Consider the following 15,676-nt stretch of genomic DNA (forward strand, 5'->3'; position numbering starts at 1 on the left):
GCCGTTCACCTCTCCTTAGAACGAGACTGTGGGAACTGCTCTCTGACCGCTGTGTCTCTGCCCCACAGATGGTGACAGCCCGGCAGAGGAGGCATCTCCCCAAGGTAACTGGTTTTGCTTCATGCTGTGGGATTTCCCTGAGGGAAAGGGAGGCCTGGTATGGGATGAATGGCACATGCCATTCTCAATGGGGAAACTTCACCCTGACTGGGAGGAGCAATGGTAGGGTCTGGCTTTGTGATGTGGCATCAGGCACAAACATCTGGCCTTGGAGTTAGTGGCCACCGGACGGTGACCCTGACCCGTGCTGGTCAGCAGCAGACCGTGGTGTCAGGGCTGCCCCCTCCATGGCACAGGCGAGGGGCCGATCTCAGCTGCATGGTGCTGGGTATGAGGGGGCAAAGAACTAGCGCTGAGTGAGATCCCTGTGCAGTGAGGAGCCGGGTGTGAGGCCTGTAAGCAGCTGGGCCCGTGGGACAGTCACAGGCTCTCTGAGGCAAAGCAGGGATGCGTCATAACCAGGTGACATGTCCCAGTGCCTGGCAGAGCTGTGAGGGGACTCGTGCTGCACATTGGCCTCCACCTTCAGGCCACTCACCTTCTTCTGTCCCATCCCAGGGCCTGCTATCCCGCTCTGGGTCTGGATCCTCCGCTCCACCTTGGTCCTGATCCTGTTGGCCTCCAGCCCCATCATCAGCTGCATCCTGAGAGGAAGAGCCGTTGTTCCGCCGTCCCGGAAGGCCCTGGAGGGGAATGGCAGGGAGGAAGAGAAAGGAGAGGTGATCGAGGGCTCTGGGGGGTTCCCCTGTCCAAGGAAGCCTGGAGGGTCAGCAGGGGTTACAGAGAGGTCTGTGGATTATACCCCTTTGCAGAAACAGACCCATGGGAGTCAGGGGGAGTAACTCATTGATCAGCCCCCCAGAGATTCCCCTGCCATGGGATCTGTGCATTATCTTAACTCCAGACCTGTCCGCTTCCCTGAATCCCTGGGCAGTGCCCATCCCCTTACACGGCCCTACCCTGACCAAGCCCTGAGCCCATTTCTGCAACCCAGACTCCTCATCCCTGCCCCCACCTCTGAACCCACATTCCTAGCTGGAGCCCTCACACCTTCCCCACCTGAACCCCAAATCCATGACTCTGCTCAGAGTCCTGTCCTATACCCCAACTCCCTCATTTGTGGCCCCACACAAAGCCCACACCCCCAGACAAATCCCTCACCCTCTCCCACACCTCAATTCCCTGACCCAGCCTTGTGAAAATGTGTGAGGGTGGGGAAGAATGAGCAATGGAATAAGGGAAGATGGATAGGGTTGCCAGGTGTCCGGTATTGATCCAGATAGTCGGGTATTTTCGCCTCTTCTCCGGTAAAAAAATTCAGAAAATACCGGACAGCTGGACAAACTCAGCAACCGGACCCCAGCCCCTTAGGTCCAAAAAGCCTCTTAAAGGGGCCATTTTTTTTGGCTTAATAACTCTCAGGGTCCTTTTTGTTTGTTTATTTTTGCTCAGCAACTTTGCTCTCCTCCTCTTTTTTTTTCCTCAACAGTGGTTGTTTCCCCGGTGGTTGTTTTTTTTGGGAGGGAGGGGTTTTCGGTATTTTTGGTTAAACCATCTGGCACTCTAGGGATGAAGCGTGTGAGAGAGGTGATAACTGGAATGTTCACAATGGCTGAACTCTTTGGACACTCCACACACGCTCTGTTCCTAGACACATACCACCCTTGCGTGCAAACATTTTCATATGGACCCTGATCCATGCAGCCCTCATGTCTCTCTCTGCTCTGCATTACGGGTTGGTGCTAAACGTTCATTTGTGGCCTAAATATGAAATGGTTCGAAGCAGTTGCAGAAAATAAGCTGCAGTTTGGTGTTTCTCTGTATCAGGCCAGGCCTTGAAGAACACATGCTGTCACCTGCTCCCTCAGGGGCTGGACGGGCGGTTGCTCTTTCAGCCCCTCGGCCATGCTGAGAATGGAGCCCAGCGACCAGCCCCAGGACAGAAATGAGCACTGCAGACGAGCGACCGGCTGGTCATTGCATAATGAGCCCAGCATCACTCTGGAGCTGTGTGTCTATAAATACTGCCAGGGCCATGGCGGGGGAGACTCCTGCGCTGGGAACAGCAACCACAGCCAGCAACCACAGCCCTGTCTCCGTGCTGACCTCGCAAGCAGAGTGGGGTTCAGTTTATAACTAGGCTTCGATGGGTTTGCTTGTAATTGATAAATAGCAGTAAACTTCCGTTTCGCCACACGCATGCAAACCCACGAGAAAATATTTCCATCGATAATAATAGAAATCTGCAGAGAAGCAAAGTAAGAAAAATGCTGCTTGAGACATTATTCGGGGTTGATGTAAGGATATTTACTGTGCATAGTTAGACATATGAGAGTGACAATTTATGTTTTAAGGGCTATAAACCTTTAGCGCTCTGAATCTCAACTTCTCCTGTTATTAAATAATGTCGGAATCGCCCTTCGTTTCCTCCAGTGGGAAAATGTAAATTGATAAAAATAAAAAAAATCATTAAAAGGAACGCTGATATGAGCCATTAACATTATAAAAAATTGAAAATGGAATCTGCCAAGTCTGTTTGTAACCCAGGACTGGAACCTCCAAGAGCCCCTGGAAGCATCAGCCAGAGACACACACTCACACACAGAGCACAGGGTGAGTCGTGTGACTCAGCCACACACCCCAACTGATGTACCAGTCTCCCCAGCCTGCACTGCTCCTGCCTCTGTGCTTCCCTGCACTTGTGTTTCCTGCTCTCCACTCAGCCTAGCAGCTGGCAGCAGTGGGAGGGCAGTGAGGGAAGGGGGACAACCCAGGTGTGTGATCCCTCTCTCTCTAGGAAGGTACAGAGGGAGGCTGAGATTGTGTAACCCACACACCTGCTGGGTGTGGTTCACTATCCCATGGAGTGGCCCTGAGACCAGTTACAGTGAGAGAGAGTGAGTTTGCTCTACACCCTTAGCTGAGAGACAGCTGGCTTTTAGCTCAAGTGGTGGAAGCTTATGCACTGAGCTCCAGAGGTCCCAAGTTTGGATCCACCTATTGGCCTGTTTTGTGAACATGCAAACACCAGTAAAGAGCTCAATGAAAAGGCCCAGTTCTCACTCTGTTACGGCCTGAAATTCTGGGAGGAATGCTATGCACAGACCGCTCCTTAAAGCGCGGTGGAGGGAATAGGTTTCCCCTGACCGAACCTCCTTTATCCCTGCCTGGCACCCCCATCCCCAGCAGCCTGATTGCTTGGCCATGTGCCCACATACTCACCCTCCCCACGTCGGAGTGATCATTGCTGCCAACCAGTGCACCAGCTCACAATGCCACTCGCTCCATTGGCCCAGCCACCCCTCCATCATGGCTGAGGGACAACTGGGCCAGAGTGGAGTGAGCGCCACGGCAACCTGGCACATGGGGTAGAAGTGCCCCTCGGGTTTGGCCTGGCCCAAGGGTGGGTACGCCATGTCCCTGGTGCCCCCTTCCCCACTACACAGCCTCTTGGGGACAGAGACGTCTCCATCGGCACTGTCTGCAGAGTTTGGGGAAAGGGATCTGAAAATTCCCCCGTGTTGCCAACGTGGGCAAGGTCCTGGCCCCTGCTCCAGATGGGCAGCTGGAAACAGCCCACAGAGAGGGATTTGGGATGTGGCTCAAGGGATCTTCTCCCAGGCACAGGGGCACCATGGGCTGGGGGCACAGAACATCCCCTCCTGGCTAGAAGAAGTGGGACACAGGGATTGTCTGCTGGAGGGGAAGAGGGGGCAGACGGCTTCTGTATGAAAATGGAACCATTTTCCTGGAGACCATACTGGGAAAATGGAACAAACTGGGGAATAGGATGAATTACTGGGAGGTGGGAGGAGGAGGGTGGGAGGAGCTTAGGCGTGTGGGGAAATGGAGTTTGTCCTCATAACAATGGCCACCACGTCCCACTGTTCCCAGTGACAATGATGCTGCCCTGTTATTAACACATTGGGGTGTGACAGGGAAAATGCCCCAAGTAAATATGTCTTCCATTTCCCATTGTTTCTAAGGGGAATGAAGCAACAGTCTGCCCTTTGGGCGTAGCAGCTATATTCCAGCGGGCAGCCTCTGGCTTCAGTCCTGCTGGCTACTCGTAGTTGGGCTCAGAGAGGCTGGTCTGATCTGGTATCATAAACCCAACTCTGAGCATTTGGAGTGACCAGAGAATCTGCCCAACGCGTGACAGAGGAGCTGTGCAGGCAGCTTTCCCCTCCCATCAAGGAGTGATGTCCCCTGTCATTGCAAGGCTGGTAGCAGACACGGCTCCGTCTCTCTCAGGGACTGTGGCTTTCCTTCTCGCTGAGCCTTGGGGCTCACGTGGCAGATCAGAGAGCACCTGCAACTTCTCTGCTCCTGGCAGATCAGACCAAACCAGAGAGCCCCGGCGTTTCTCTCACTGAGACACTGAGGAGCAGAGCCCAAGGGACGGTGCCTGCATCCCTGAGTGGCAGATGCCTCTGTGGCATGGTCAGGCAATGGGATTATCTCTGCTTCTCCCCAGGATCCTGCAGCTGGGCCTGTGGCTGCTCTGTGAGTTTGGGCACAATGGGCCGGTTGGGAGGGAGCAGAAGAGATGAGACAGGTTGTGAATTGTTCTCTTATGTTCGCTTATTGTTCGTGTGTGTGTCTGTCTGTATGATGTGGGTTCACAGTCTGGCACTGCTACCAGACCTCAGACAGACAGACAGACACACACATTGTCTCCAGTGTGTTCCTACCACTGCCACACACCGTTACCTTTTCCTGCTTACTGTTTTCTATATCAGGGGATTTTAAAATACTTCTGAGCCTTAAGGTATAACCCATATATTGTAACAGATGCAATATCTGTGCAGACTCAGACCTTTGCCCTATCATAGCCCCAGCACTGAGAAGTGCCAGGACCATCTTAAATCACTCGTTCACCTGAGGCAGGGGTAGGGGAAAGGCGCGAATGAAGCGAGGTCTGGAGTACCTGCCTGACAGAGCCTGGCGGAGCGCAGCCTGATTAACAGCTGGGAGAGAATGACAGAACACTAACACTGGAAGGGACCTTGAGAGATCACCAAGTCCAGTCCCCTGCCTCCCCAGAGGGTTAAAAGGTGACTAGATTGCAGTGTCTAAGACCCTCTGCGGGGAGAAGAGTTCTGACAGTAGTGGCAGATTTATTGGGTGGAGCAGACAAAGGCCAAAAAAGAGCCAATGGCTGGAAAGTGAAGTCAGACTAATTGACACTGGAATAAGGCCCCTGGTAGGGAAAGTGGTTTCTTTGCTATGGAAGCAGATTGACAAGAGAAGCAGTGAGAGTCTGTCGCTGGCAGCCATTCCATGAGGAGTGGGGGGGTCTCTACGAGCTGCTGTCTTCTCAAACAGGGCTTCCTGGCTAGATGCGGGAATCACCCCATTAGGTTCTCTGGAGTGTCTTCTGCAGGAGCTCAGAGCAGATGATCACATGGTCCCTTCTGGCCTGAGAATCCTTGAGTCTAGGGACCCCTTTACGCAGCGGCAAGCTCGGTGTCTGAGAAGCCATCTCCGGGGGGAGGGATTGGTTGGAACAGTGAGATTAACAAGTGCAGTTTATCACACAGGCGAGAATTAAAAGAGGGGATCCCCCAGCTGTCACCATCCTGCGTCTCTGCTGCCTTGCTGGGAGGATGCCCATTGATTTTATGTGGAATTAATTGTTCTAGAGTGTGTCTGGCTGCACCCCTAACAGGAACGTGCGTTTCGTTTAAAAGGTTCCCTTGCCGCAAGCCAGGAAATTTGCAGCTCTCCAGGTGAGTGCCGGCTACTTCAGAAGAAGAGACTAAGCCTAATAATTAGTGTGGCGGGGCTGGGACTTAGGGAAGGCAATGGGGGTTAGTGAGTTAGAGCAGATCATAGTGGAAAGGAAAGGTCAGAACTCCTGGGCTCCATTTTTAATGCAGACACACAAAGCCCAGACCTGCTTCCTTGTAATTTCACTGGGAGCAAGATCAGACCCAGCCCACGTTGGCATTAACCAGGACACCTCCTTTGAAGTCAATGGCTCTGCCTCCATTTATGCTCGTCCAGGATTTATCCTGTTAAGTCTCAGCACCTTATTTAAACCTCTGAGGATGAAATCCAGTGACCGTGCAGGCAGAGCTGTGATGCATGAGGGGCATGAGGTGGCCAGTGATCGGTCACAGATGAGATCTTGCCGAACAGTGGAAATCACACCTGTTTGGTATTCAGTGGGGACTGAATTCAGACATGGACCTAGAGCTGAGTTAGACCCCCAGGAATATAGGGATTGAGGCAGCATCAGCATCTGGGGGTTGACTCCCCTGTGCCTGATGGGACCACGCTAGACTGGGGGAGTTACTGCTGCTTTACACCAGTGTGGGGGACAGACAGGCTGTTGGGAGGAGGATGGCAGCTTTTCCTTGCACACAGCCGGGAGGGCTTTCCCTCCCATCCCTCAGCACCTTTGCATCCCTGATAGGCCGGGCTCCCTGGGACACTCTGGCCACTGTGCGCTTCTCCAGTGACCCCCGGCATCTGCCATTCTGATGGAAATGGCCCACTGATATGGGTTCATATGGCAGCACAAAGCCACTCGGACACACCAAGGTGCCCAGTCCCAAATGGGAGCAAATTGTACATCTGGAGCCCTCTGCCTGCCTGCAGGCTTCTGACCCCCGAAGCCAATAGCACTGCACTGGTGTGGCAGGGCAATACGCATAAGGGCCTCAGGTCCCAAGTAGGGACAAGCAAAGGCTAAAAACTCTGTGCATGTCCAGTGTGTTCAGCCTCTTTCTCGAGGCAGCGCAGCCTCAGGGAGTAACTCCACCAAGAGGCCAGATCCCCAGCTGGGTAAATGAGCCCTGCTTCATTGCAGAGAAGGCAGCTTTGCTGATTGACCTCAGGGGGATCTGGGCCCAGGAGTCTCACACTGACATGTTTGCTCCTCAGGCACTCTCCCTGCCCCGCGGCTGTTCATGAACAGGCTGTCTGCCCACCCGGGGGACACAGTCGTGCTGTCATGTCTGGTCCCATCGGACACCCCCATGACCCGCATTGTCTTCTGCAAAGACGGGAAGGAGATTTCTGTGCATCCCAAGGAAGGAAACAAACGTGACTACGACTCACCCTACACCATGTCAAGGGAGAGTGCAGGCACCTTTTCTTGCCTCTACCAGCTCAAGGACGACAGCAACCAGGAGAACAATTCACTCTCCAGTGACACCTGGCACCTGCATGTGGCTGGTAATGCTCCTTGCTAATGGTGGGCTGGGTGCAGCAGGCCAGGGAGCCAAGACAGGCTGGAGTCACACTGTGATATCTAGAGTTACGGATGTAGAACCTCCCTCTGTTTTAAAGAGAGTACTTATATATATATATATATATATACACACACTAGTGGGAGTTACCCAGCATTGCTTGGGAAAGTGGAGGAACAAAATTTAGAGAAACAGTAGTCCATTATCGTTTTTTGAATGGTAGAAAAGTTGCACTGAGTTCTATAGGGATTAAAAAATATATATAAAAAGTATAAAACAACCAATTTTACATGTTATCAAAAACTTTTTTGTTAACTATATATTTTGTTTCATTATTCTTAACAAATATGTAAAAAAATTTTCCACTTCCAACTCTTGAACATGCAACATAGAGTTGTCCATGTGAAAAGCAAGATATCTCCAAACTACTTTAAGTGACTGTCCTTGCACTTTGTCATTATACATTGTTGAAATATAAGTTGACAGTTGATATATAACTGAGGTGAGGAGCATGAGTGGAAGGCGGGGGAAGGGAGATGTGCGCCTACCACTGGCGACCGGGCCCACCCTCTGCTTCCTTGTCCCTCCACCGGCCTTAGTGAGTGACTGGCCCCGACGCTTCCCCTGGGAAACTGCCAAGCTCCATGCAGCCCTGGAGAAAGGTATCGGTCTCTCATCTCTTCCCTCCCACAGTACCTTAAAACTATCTCCTGGATAAAAAGTTATCCCATGCAAAGTTTGATTGCTGTAGCTCTTATAGTGTCCAAGTTATTAGTGCACAAATTTACAAACATTCTCCTTTATATATTAGATATATATTTAAAGGGGTACTTTATGAAAAAAGGTTGAGAAACACTACACTATTGCAAACAGTGACCTGGCACCAGAATTGAATTGGCATCACGCAAAGGTGAATCATGCAAATCAGCCTGTTGTAACCCCGGTTTTCAGTCACTCCTCACTCTGGGAAGCTTTCCTCCCCTGTGCTGACTTTTTCCACGCTTCCCTCTGTACCCGGGTAAATGGTTTTTGGGGGCATAGCATGAAAATGGAGGAACCATTGAATCTGTATTGTGGATGCTGCACGGGTGCTGGTGTCTGATGTGAGTCTGTTCAGCTTGGCTGTGAAGTAGGGGCTGCCATGCTGGGGTTGGCTGACATTCCTAAAAGAGCAGTGAACTTCCTGGGGTCTGGCCACAGCTGCTCAGAATATGTCCCCTGAAAAATATTTTCACCATACACTGTGATGTCATGAGACAGAAAATGTCTCTGTAGACTGTTGCTTTTAATTTCAAACCAGACATTCTAAATATAAGCAAAAATGTTTCATTTCTTTGTGATATTTTTTTCAAAAAGCAAAATAAGCTTTTTTGTCATTTCTTTTCCCCCCTCCACGTCCAGGGAATGAACCCAGTGGTGCAGAACAGAATCCCAGCTCTGAGCCAGGTAGGCCATGGTTTGAGTCAGTCCAGGCTTTGTGAGAGTAGCGAATGCTCCAGGGAACCAAAGGGGGTGGAGGGCTATTTTAGGTTAATAGGAGCCAGAGCAGAGCAGCCGAGCAAGGGCTGGATTTGGCCTGAGTGCTCCCACACAGCCTCAGGAATGAGGGCTGGGAGACTCCAGATGCCAGGAAGGGAACCGCCCCTGAGATGTCAGCTCAGAGCCCAGAAGGAGGCGGTAAAATTCCTCTCCTTGGGGGGTGAGTTTCGGGCAGTATCCACAGGCCCAGAAGAATGACTGAGGGAACCATGAATGAAGGAGGTTCTAGGGCTGGACTTGAGGGGCTAAGGACTATTTGCTGCTCCTAGTGAATCCCTGCAAAGTGGAAGGGGAGATCCCGGTTTGAGTGTCCTGACCTTGGAGAACAGTCCCGCAAGACCCAAAAAGGGGCTGTGGGTGTGGCCCCTGCAGAGCCATATTGTGCCACAAAGGAAAGCCCCAAGTCAGTGGCCTGCCCCCTACAGGGCCTAAGGCAGGTTTAACTGCACAAGGCATTTCGCCTTAGCTGACGTATTCTAGCCATCCTCTGATTTTTCTAATGTGCATCAGGTTGTGGCAAGGTATAAAAGGACACAAGGGGACATCTCCATCCTGGGTCCCTTGTCTCTGAGGCTCGCCATTCCCTCCCAATCCCTGGCCCAGATCCATGCCAACGGGGACTTGACCCTCGTGTTTCCTTTGTGTTCTGAGTGCTCCCCCCCCCCCACCTGCCTCTGTCACCGGGCTCGTGTATCTCAGCCTCATGACCAAGGTTAGTTGTTGAAGGGGCATAGGTCTCGGGGGAAGGGGCGGGGCTTCAGGTTGAAGGGGCGGGGCTTTAACCACCCACCCCTGAAGTCTGAGACTCTCTAATTCTTTGGGTTGCCTCCTGTCTTGGATCTATGTCCACTGGGGCCACCATCCTGGATCCATGCCCCAGGAACTGATCCCACATTCTGGATCCCAGGCTGTAGGGCTAATCCTTCACCCTGCATCCCTTTTCTCTTCCCCTGCTGTGTTCTCATTGTCCACAGCCCCTGCCTGTGTCTTTCCCCAGACACTGTGCCCCAGCCTAGTCTCCTGCTTTTCTCTCTATTCCAGGTGACTGCGATGGTTCTCCAGGACAGGGACCCATTGTGGGATTTGCCGTCATGGCTGGGCTGGCTCTGGTGCTGGGGGGATTTCTGATGAAGACAGGTAGGTACTGATAGGTAGGAGCATGAGCTGGGTGGGACGGCTGTTCCAGAGCATCTCTCTGCTGCCCTTGAAGTGGGGTGTAAGATGTCAAAGGGCATCGTCGGCCGTACACGGCTGAGACATGGCAAGCAGCCCTGAATGGGCTGAGATTCCCAGCACTAGACACCGCAGCGTACGTCAGTATAAGTTATGCCACCCAAGGTGTGAGCCTCAGGGATTCTCCCACTGATGTAACTACTGTCACTGGGTTTATTATACTGTCCCCATCGGCTTAGAGAGTCTGTGTAGTTCAGCCATATCGCGGGATCTCCAAGCATCTGCTCCCTGTCTTTGCTGCTTCCATGGGTCTATGGCTATACGGGCCAGTGGAGAAAAGCAGCACGTTGGGGGCAGAGGTGCACACCACAAGGCCTGCGTGTCCTGGCAGCCGCCCTCAGCTGTGCTGCACTTCCCTAACGCTGTTTTCTTTCTCTCAGCAGTTGTGTCGCGCCGCAGGGCTCACAGGTAGGAGGGAACTTCCCCCTGGTCCCTGGCTTTCTGCTGGGGCTGGTCCCCAGGTCTGGGGCAGGGGGTTCATTGCTTCCCTGTGTGGGGCTCTGCCCCAGGAGCTGGGCCATACCCCCCCACTACCCACAGTGAAAAAGGGTCTGTGGAGGCCTGACCCTAGTCTGGGAGCCTCATCTCCCCACTCGTGGTGACAACAGTGGTGCTGATGCCCTGCTACCCCTAGTGTTAAGGGCAGCAGGGCCCCGGCGCCAGGTGCTGCACATGGGACTGACCCAGCTCTCATTCCACACAGGGATCCCGGCCCAGACCAGAGCAGCCCGGCCACAGAAGATCAGATCCAGTGTAAGAGCCTGTTGTTCCAGGATCACCCCAGGGGGAATTTGGCTCCGGCCTTTGTCCACCTTTTGGCAGGCATCAGAGTTCTGGATGCTAAGGCCTAAAGAGGCTCTGAGTAGCCAGGCCAGAGAGTCCTGCCCTGATGGGAATGATTCCGCCTGCTGCCCCAGTGCAATGATGGCGTGACGGGAGATTCTGGGTGTGGGCAGAGGCAGGACTGGAGGGGAACCTGGCAGCTCCTTGTGCTGCAAACTGCAGGGTGGGAGCAGGGGTCCTGGCAGGCACCTTCCTTCATGGGGAGAAAAGTTCCGGAACGTGCCAGGAACAGCCAGAGCGTCACCCCGTTATCCATGGGCAGCCAGTATCCATGGGGCCTGTGCCAGTTCTATCCCTGCACACCAGGCCAGGCACCCAGCGTTATCGGCCCAGCCAGTCTGCTAGGGCTCACACTGGCCAGGTGGTACCGGGTGCCATCTCTCCCCAGTGTCCTGGCTGGGCTGCGGGATGGGTTTGTTTCCCTGCGGAACTTGGGGCGGAGTCTGTCTGTGTGGAGGCCGGCTGGTGAGGACACGCTGACCTTGGTTCTCTCCCCAGATGCCGAGGTCACCAGAACCCGCGCCAACCTGGTGAGTCGTCCTGCCAGTGCCCACAGTGCAGACAGGGCCTGGCGAGCTGGGTGTGGGTCAAGCGTTCTCATGAAAATGGGCAGCGGGAGATAGAGCTAAATCCTGGGAACCCCCTGGGACGATCCCAGCACCGGCACCTCCAGCCTGGCCAGGAGTGAGGGTCACAGTGTGGGGATCCCTGTCCCAGGGGATAAACAGGGAGTGTCCTGGCATGCAGGGAAAATTAACTGGAGAGTCTGGGCTTCATTCCCCATCACTACTACTGCTTCCAAGTCACTGGAGCTCCACTGGAGTCTATGGGGCCAGCTCCTTTACAGGTGCAAGCTGGAGTGAGTCTATTACTTATCAATGGGCAGATCCCCAGTTGATGTAAATCAGTCATAGCTCCCTCGATGTCCATGAGCCAAATCCCCATTGGGTATAAATCAGCCTCACCCCACTGACAGTGATGGAATAATTCTGATTTACTGGGGATCTGGCCCATAAATGCAATAGAAGAAAGGCGAAGGGTTTGCCTGTGGGTCTGTGATTAGGTTCCCTGACACATGGCTGCGGGGAGGCCTGGATCCCATAGGGCAGGGGTGTCCAAACTTTTTTCAAAGAGGGCCAGATTTGATGAAGTGAACATGCGTGAGGGCCGACCATTTTGCCTGACATTCTTTGAACCATTAAAATTAAATGCAAATTAACTATTTTATGCAAAGTTTATTGCAAACGGCATACTTTTCATTTCGTCACTCTGCCTTTCATATCTAAAGGCCAGATGAAAAAAAAATCCAGGAAGCTGAAATATATGTCAGGAACATTGTAAAGTACATTACATATTATTGGTAATAAAGGTTGTCTGTCAACTTTTAAGTTCAAAAAATATGAACAGGAACATAACACCAAGTATACATGTTGTGTCCAAATATATTTATAACTGATTTAGACCAACTGACATTAACTGAGATTTTACAATGTATTCATCTCAATACATATGGATTCGTTGGGGGCCATAAAAGATAGATATTGCCAAATTACCTGGGGGGCCGTATTAAACCGGAACACGGGCCGCAATTGGCCCGCGGGCCGGACTTTGGACATGCCTGCCATAGAGGACTCCAAGTGCCTGCTCCGATTCCTTTGGTTCCAACAGTCCTGGAGCACGTGGATAAAGTTCAGATCTGTGGCCTTCCCAGCACCCTCCTCAGCATGGCACTCCCCTGCCTAGCTCTACAGAGGGGCTGTTCCTTCCCTTCCCTCCACCTTGCCACCTCAAGGGGCCGGTTCTTATCTCCCACCCTGGTGCTCCCCAGGAACAGGCTGTAAATGTTAAACAGGGAGAGCAATTAACCACTGGGAACATTCACCAGGGTCATGGCGGATTCTCCAGCCCTGACAGTTTGTAATTCAGCATTGGGTGTGTCTGACAGACCCAGGCGTGATTGTGGGGACGTCTCTGGCTGGTGTCACACGGGGATCAGATGAGGGATCTGTCGGTGGGGGACAAGAGGGATTTTGCAGCCGGCTCAGCAGGGCTCTAACCCTGCCTGTGTTTAGGGTTGCCAGGTGGTTTCAGCAAAAATACCGGACACACTAGACATTGCATCACAATCGTATTTAGAACATACCGGACATTCCTGTTTCCTCATTTCTATTTTCTCAATTTGTTTCCCCTACAGAAAGCTCAAATAGAGGACTGTCCGGTTCAAAACCAGACACCTGGCAACCTTACCTGTGCTGTGTCCATGTCCCAGCAGCCCCAGCAGGACGGGCGTGAGGCCGTGACGTATGCAGTAGTAGGAAAGGGCAGGTCTCGAGTGCAGGACGCCCGGCCGGCTCCGTAGCGCTGGGTAAGGGCGACTCTCTGGGAATGGGCCCATGTGGTAGGGGGTTGTACCCCACAAAGCCAGTGCAGGGGAACGATCCAACCCAACCTCGGTGCCATCTCAGAGCCGGCATCTCCCTCACTGCTTACCAAGGTGTGGTCTGTGCTGGGACTCCTCCCAGGTGCCCATGTTCCAGGCCCTAGAGCTCTAGGCCGGAGCCTGAGTTGCTGCCCTTCCCCAGCTACCCCGCTGTGCCTGTAGAACAGAGGGCAGGCTGATCCCGTGGGGATTGGGGAGACGTGGAGGCGGGGTCAGGGCACCCTCGGCAGCACCCACATTGCCAGGACCTAGAGCTCACTGCCCGTCTATGGCCTGGGCTCAGAGGAGAGAGCAGCAACTGGGCAGGGGGGCCCAGAGGCAGGGAACTGCCCCAGCTCTTCCTGCAGACGTGGGGCAGGCTATTAGCACTGGACTCCCAGGGCTGTCACCATCTCACTGCTGGGGAGTGAGGCCTGCCCAGTGCTCAGGCAGATGCTGGGCAGTGGGGGGAAAGGGGCGACACGGTGGCATGAGAGCTGGTCACTGGGATTCCCTGTCACTTCCCCACAGGATGCCCAGGGCCCCACCAGCCTGCATGAGCCCCACACTCGCTGCAGCCTGAGCAGCACCCAGGGAAGGAGACGGTGACAGAGCCTGCGAACCAGCCAGCGAGTAGCAGCCTTTGGGCCTGTCGACGATGCAGGGAGGCCCAGACACTTCAGAGGCAGCCGGAGCCAAGGGTGGCAGAGGCTGGGCCTCCCGTCACAGCCCGTTGCTCTGGTTCCAGCAGAACTTCCCCAGCCAACATTTCCACCCCAGAGGCCAGTGCAGAAAATCCCTGCAGTGACTGTGTGTGCAGGGGAGCAGGCGGCCACAAGCCATGTGCATGGGCAGCTGCCTGACGTGCGCACCCAGCGTGGGACATGCCAACACAGGGACCAAGTGGGTTCACAATGTGGCCCCGAACAGCTCCTACATTTACTGAGGGTCCAGCAATGAGACATGGAGCCAAACCTCTCGGGTGTCGTGGGGGCGAGGAGAGGGTCCGTGTGGGGGTTGCCTACATGGGTCTGGCTGTGCCAGCGATGTCCTGCTGGAGGCGGGGAGATGTACTGAGGTCTGTGCTTAGTTTATGCAGGGTGAGCAAGGGGGCAGATTTTTGAAGGTCTCGATGTGCCTAACTCCCATAGAAGTCAGTGAGAATTAGGTGCCTAAATCCCTTGAACTCCTGGCCCTGAGATGTCTCTGGCGGGCATCTGTGTGCGGGCTCCTGTGCATTTAATAAAAGAATTTTCCTTCTCTCTGCCCAAGCTACCTCCTCAGAGCATCGCCAAGTGTCACCCAGTGCCCGGTGTTATGGTGAAGCACACACGGACACTGCCAGCCTGAGTCAGCCTCGTGGGGGCCACAGACACACCCGGGGCAGAGCTGTTAGCATCACATATTCAGTTGGCCAGGGACAGTGATGATGCCGGGGGCATGTGGGGTCATGTGCTCTCATATCTGTGCCGGGGTGAGAGTTGGGCTGGGGGAGCTGTGCCTGGGAAAGATCATCACTGAGCGCTCCTTCTCAGCCCCGCTAGGAAGTACCCGGAGCAGGGCAGTCTGGTGTGCCACTCTGACAGGTGCGGGCACAGAGAACCCCTCTGAGTCCTGTCCCTTCCTCACCTATGGTCGCAGGTGCCAAGGCCTGGCAGTAGGCATCTGGAGCCTGCTTCAGCCCAGCCACACCTGCTGCCGGGCGTGGTGGGGTGGGTGGGGAAGGAGCTGAGAGGAGAATAAGGATAAAATGGCACCAACTGGGACTGGGAGGGGGGGTATTGGGGAGAGAGAAAGAGCCCCAGAGGCAATATGCAGAGCAGTCACGTACCACCCCCAGGACCTTCAGTTGTGCTTTCCCCACCACCCAGAGCCGCCTGTCCCTTCTGGCCGGGGATGTGACAATACATCCTCATTGGTTTCTCACTCACACAACCACCCGCCATGCGCAGCCTCCGAACAACCATTTCACTAGCACAGTGGCTAGGCTGCCCCGTGGGACCTGACTCCCTTCCAGAATGCTGAGACCAGCCAGACTCAAACATCTGAACCCAGTACACTGCATGTGTTTTAAAGCTACAGAAGAATACAGCTCCCTCCTCTGAGGGTATGACTACACTAGCTCATTAGTTCGAGCTAGGGAGGCAAATGAGGGCAACTGGAGTTGCAAATGAAGCCCGGGATTTAAATATCCCGGGCTTCATTTGCGTGTTCCCAGGAGCCGCCATTTTTAAATCCCCCTTAGTCCGAATTTCGTGACCGAGGCTACATTCCATTTAAAAATGGCGGCGCCCAGGAACATGCAAATGAAGCCTGGGATATTTAAATCCTGGGCTTCATTTGCAACACTGGTTGCTCTCATTTGCCTACCTAGCTCAACCTA

General features: G+C 53.7%; 2 long non-coding RNA genes across 2 annotated transcripts; both read left to right on the forward strand.

Moving 5' to 3' along the window:
• The first annotated feature begins 284 nt into the window (after positions 1 to 284).
• Positions 285 to 2,529, forward strand: LOC142823866 (uncharacterized). Its single transcript, XR_012898948.1, has 3 exons — positions 285 to 522; positions 619 to 779; positions 1,888 to 2,529. It is a non-coding gene; the product is annotated as an uncharacterized LOC142823866 (long non-coding RNA).
• An 8,155-nt stretch (positions 2,530 to 10,684) lies between these two features.
• LOC142823863 (uncharacterized) lies at positions 10,685 to 14,568 on the forward strand. Its single transcript, XR_012898946.1, has 4 exons — positions 10,685 to 10,784; positions 11,373 to 11,404; positions 13,069 to 13,239; positions 13,825 to 14,568. It is a non-coding gene; the product is annotated as an uncharacterized LOC142823863 (long non-coding RNA).
• Positions 14,569 to 15,676: the final 1,108 nt, after the last annotated feature.

The sequence above is a fragment of the Pelodiscus sinensis genome, unplaced genomic scaffold (assembly GCF_049634645.1).
Source record: "Pelodiscus sinensis isolate JC-2024 unplaced genomic scaffold, ASM4963464v1 ctg34, whole genome shotgun sequence".
Classification (NCBI taxonomy): Eukaryota; Metazoa; Chordata; order Testudines; family Trionychidae; genus Pelodiscus; species Pelodiscus sinensis.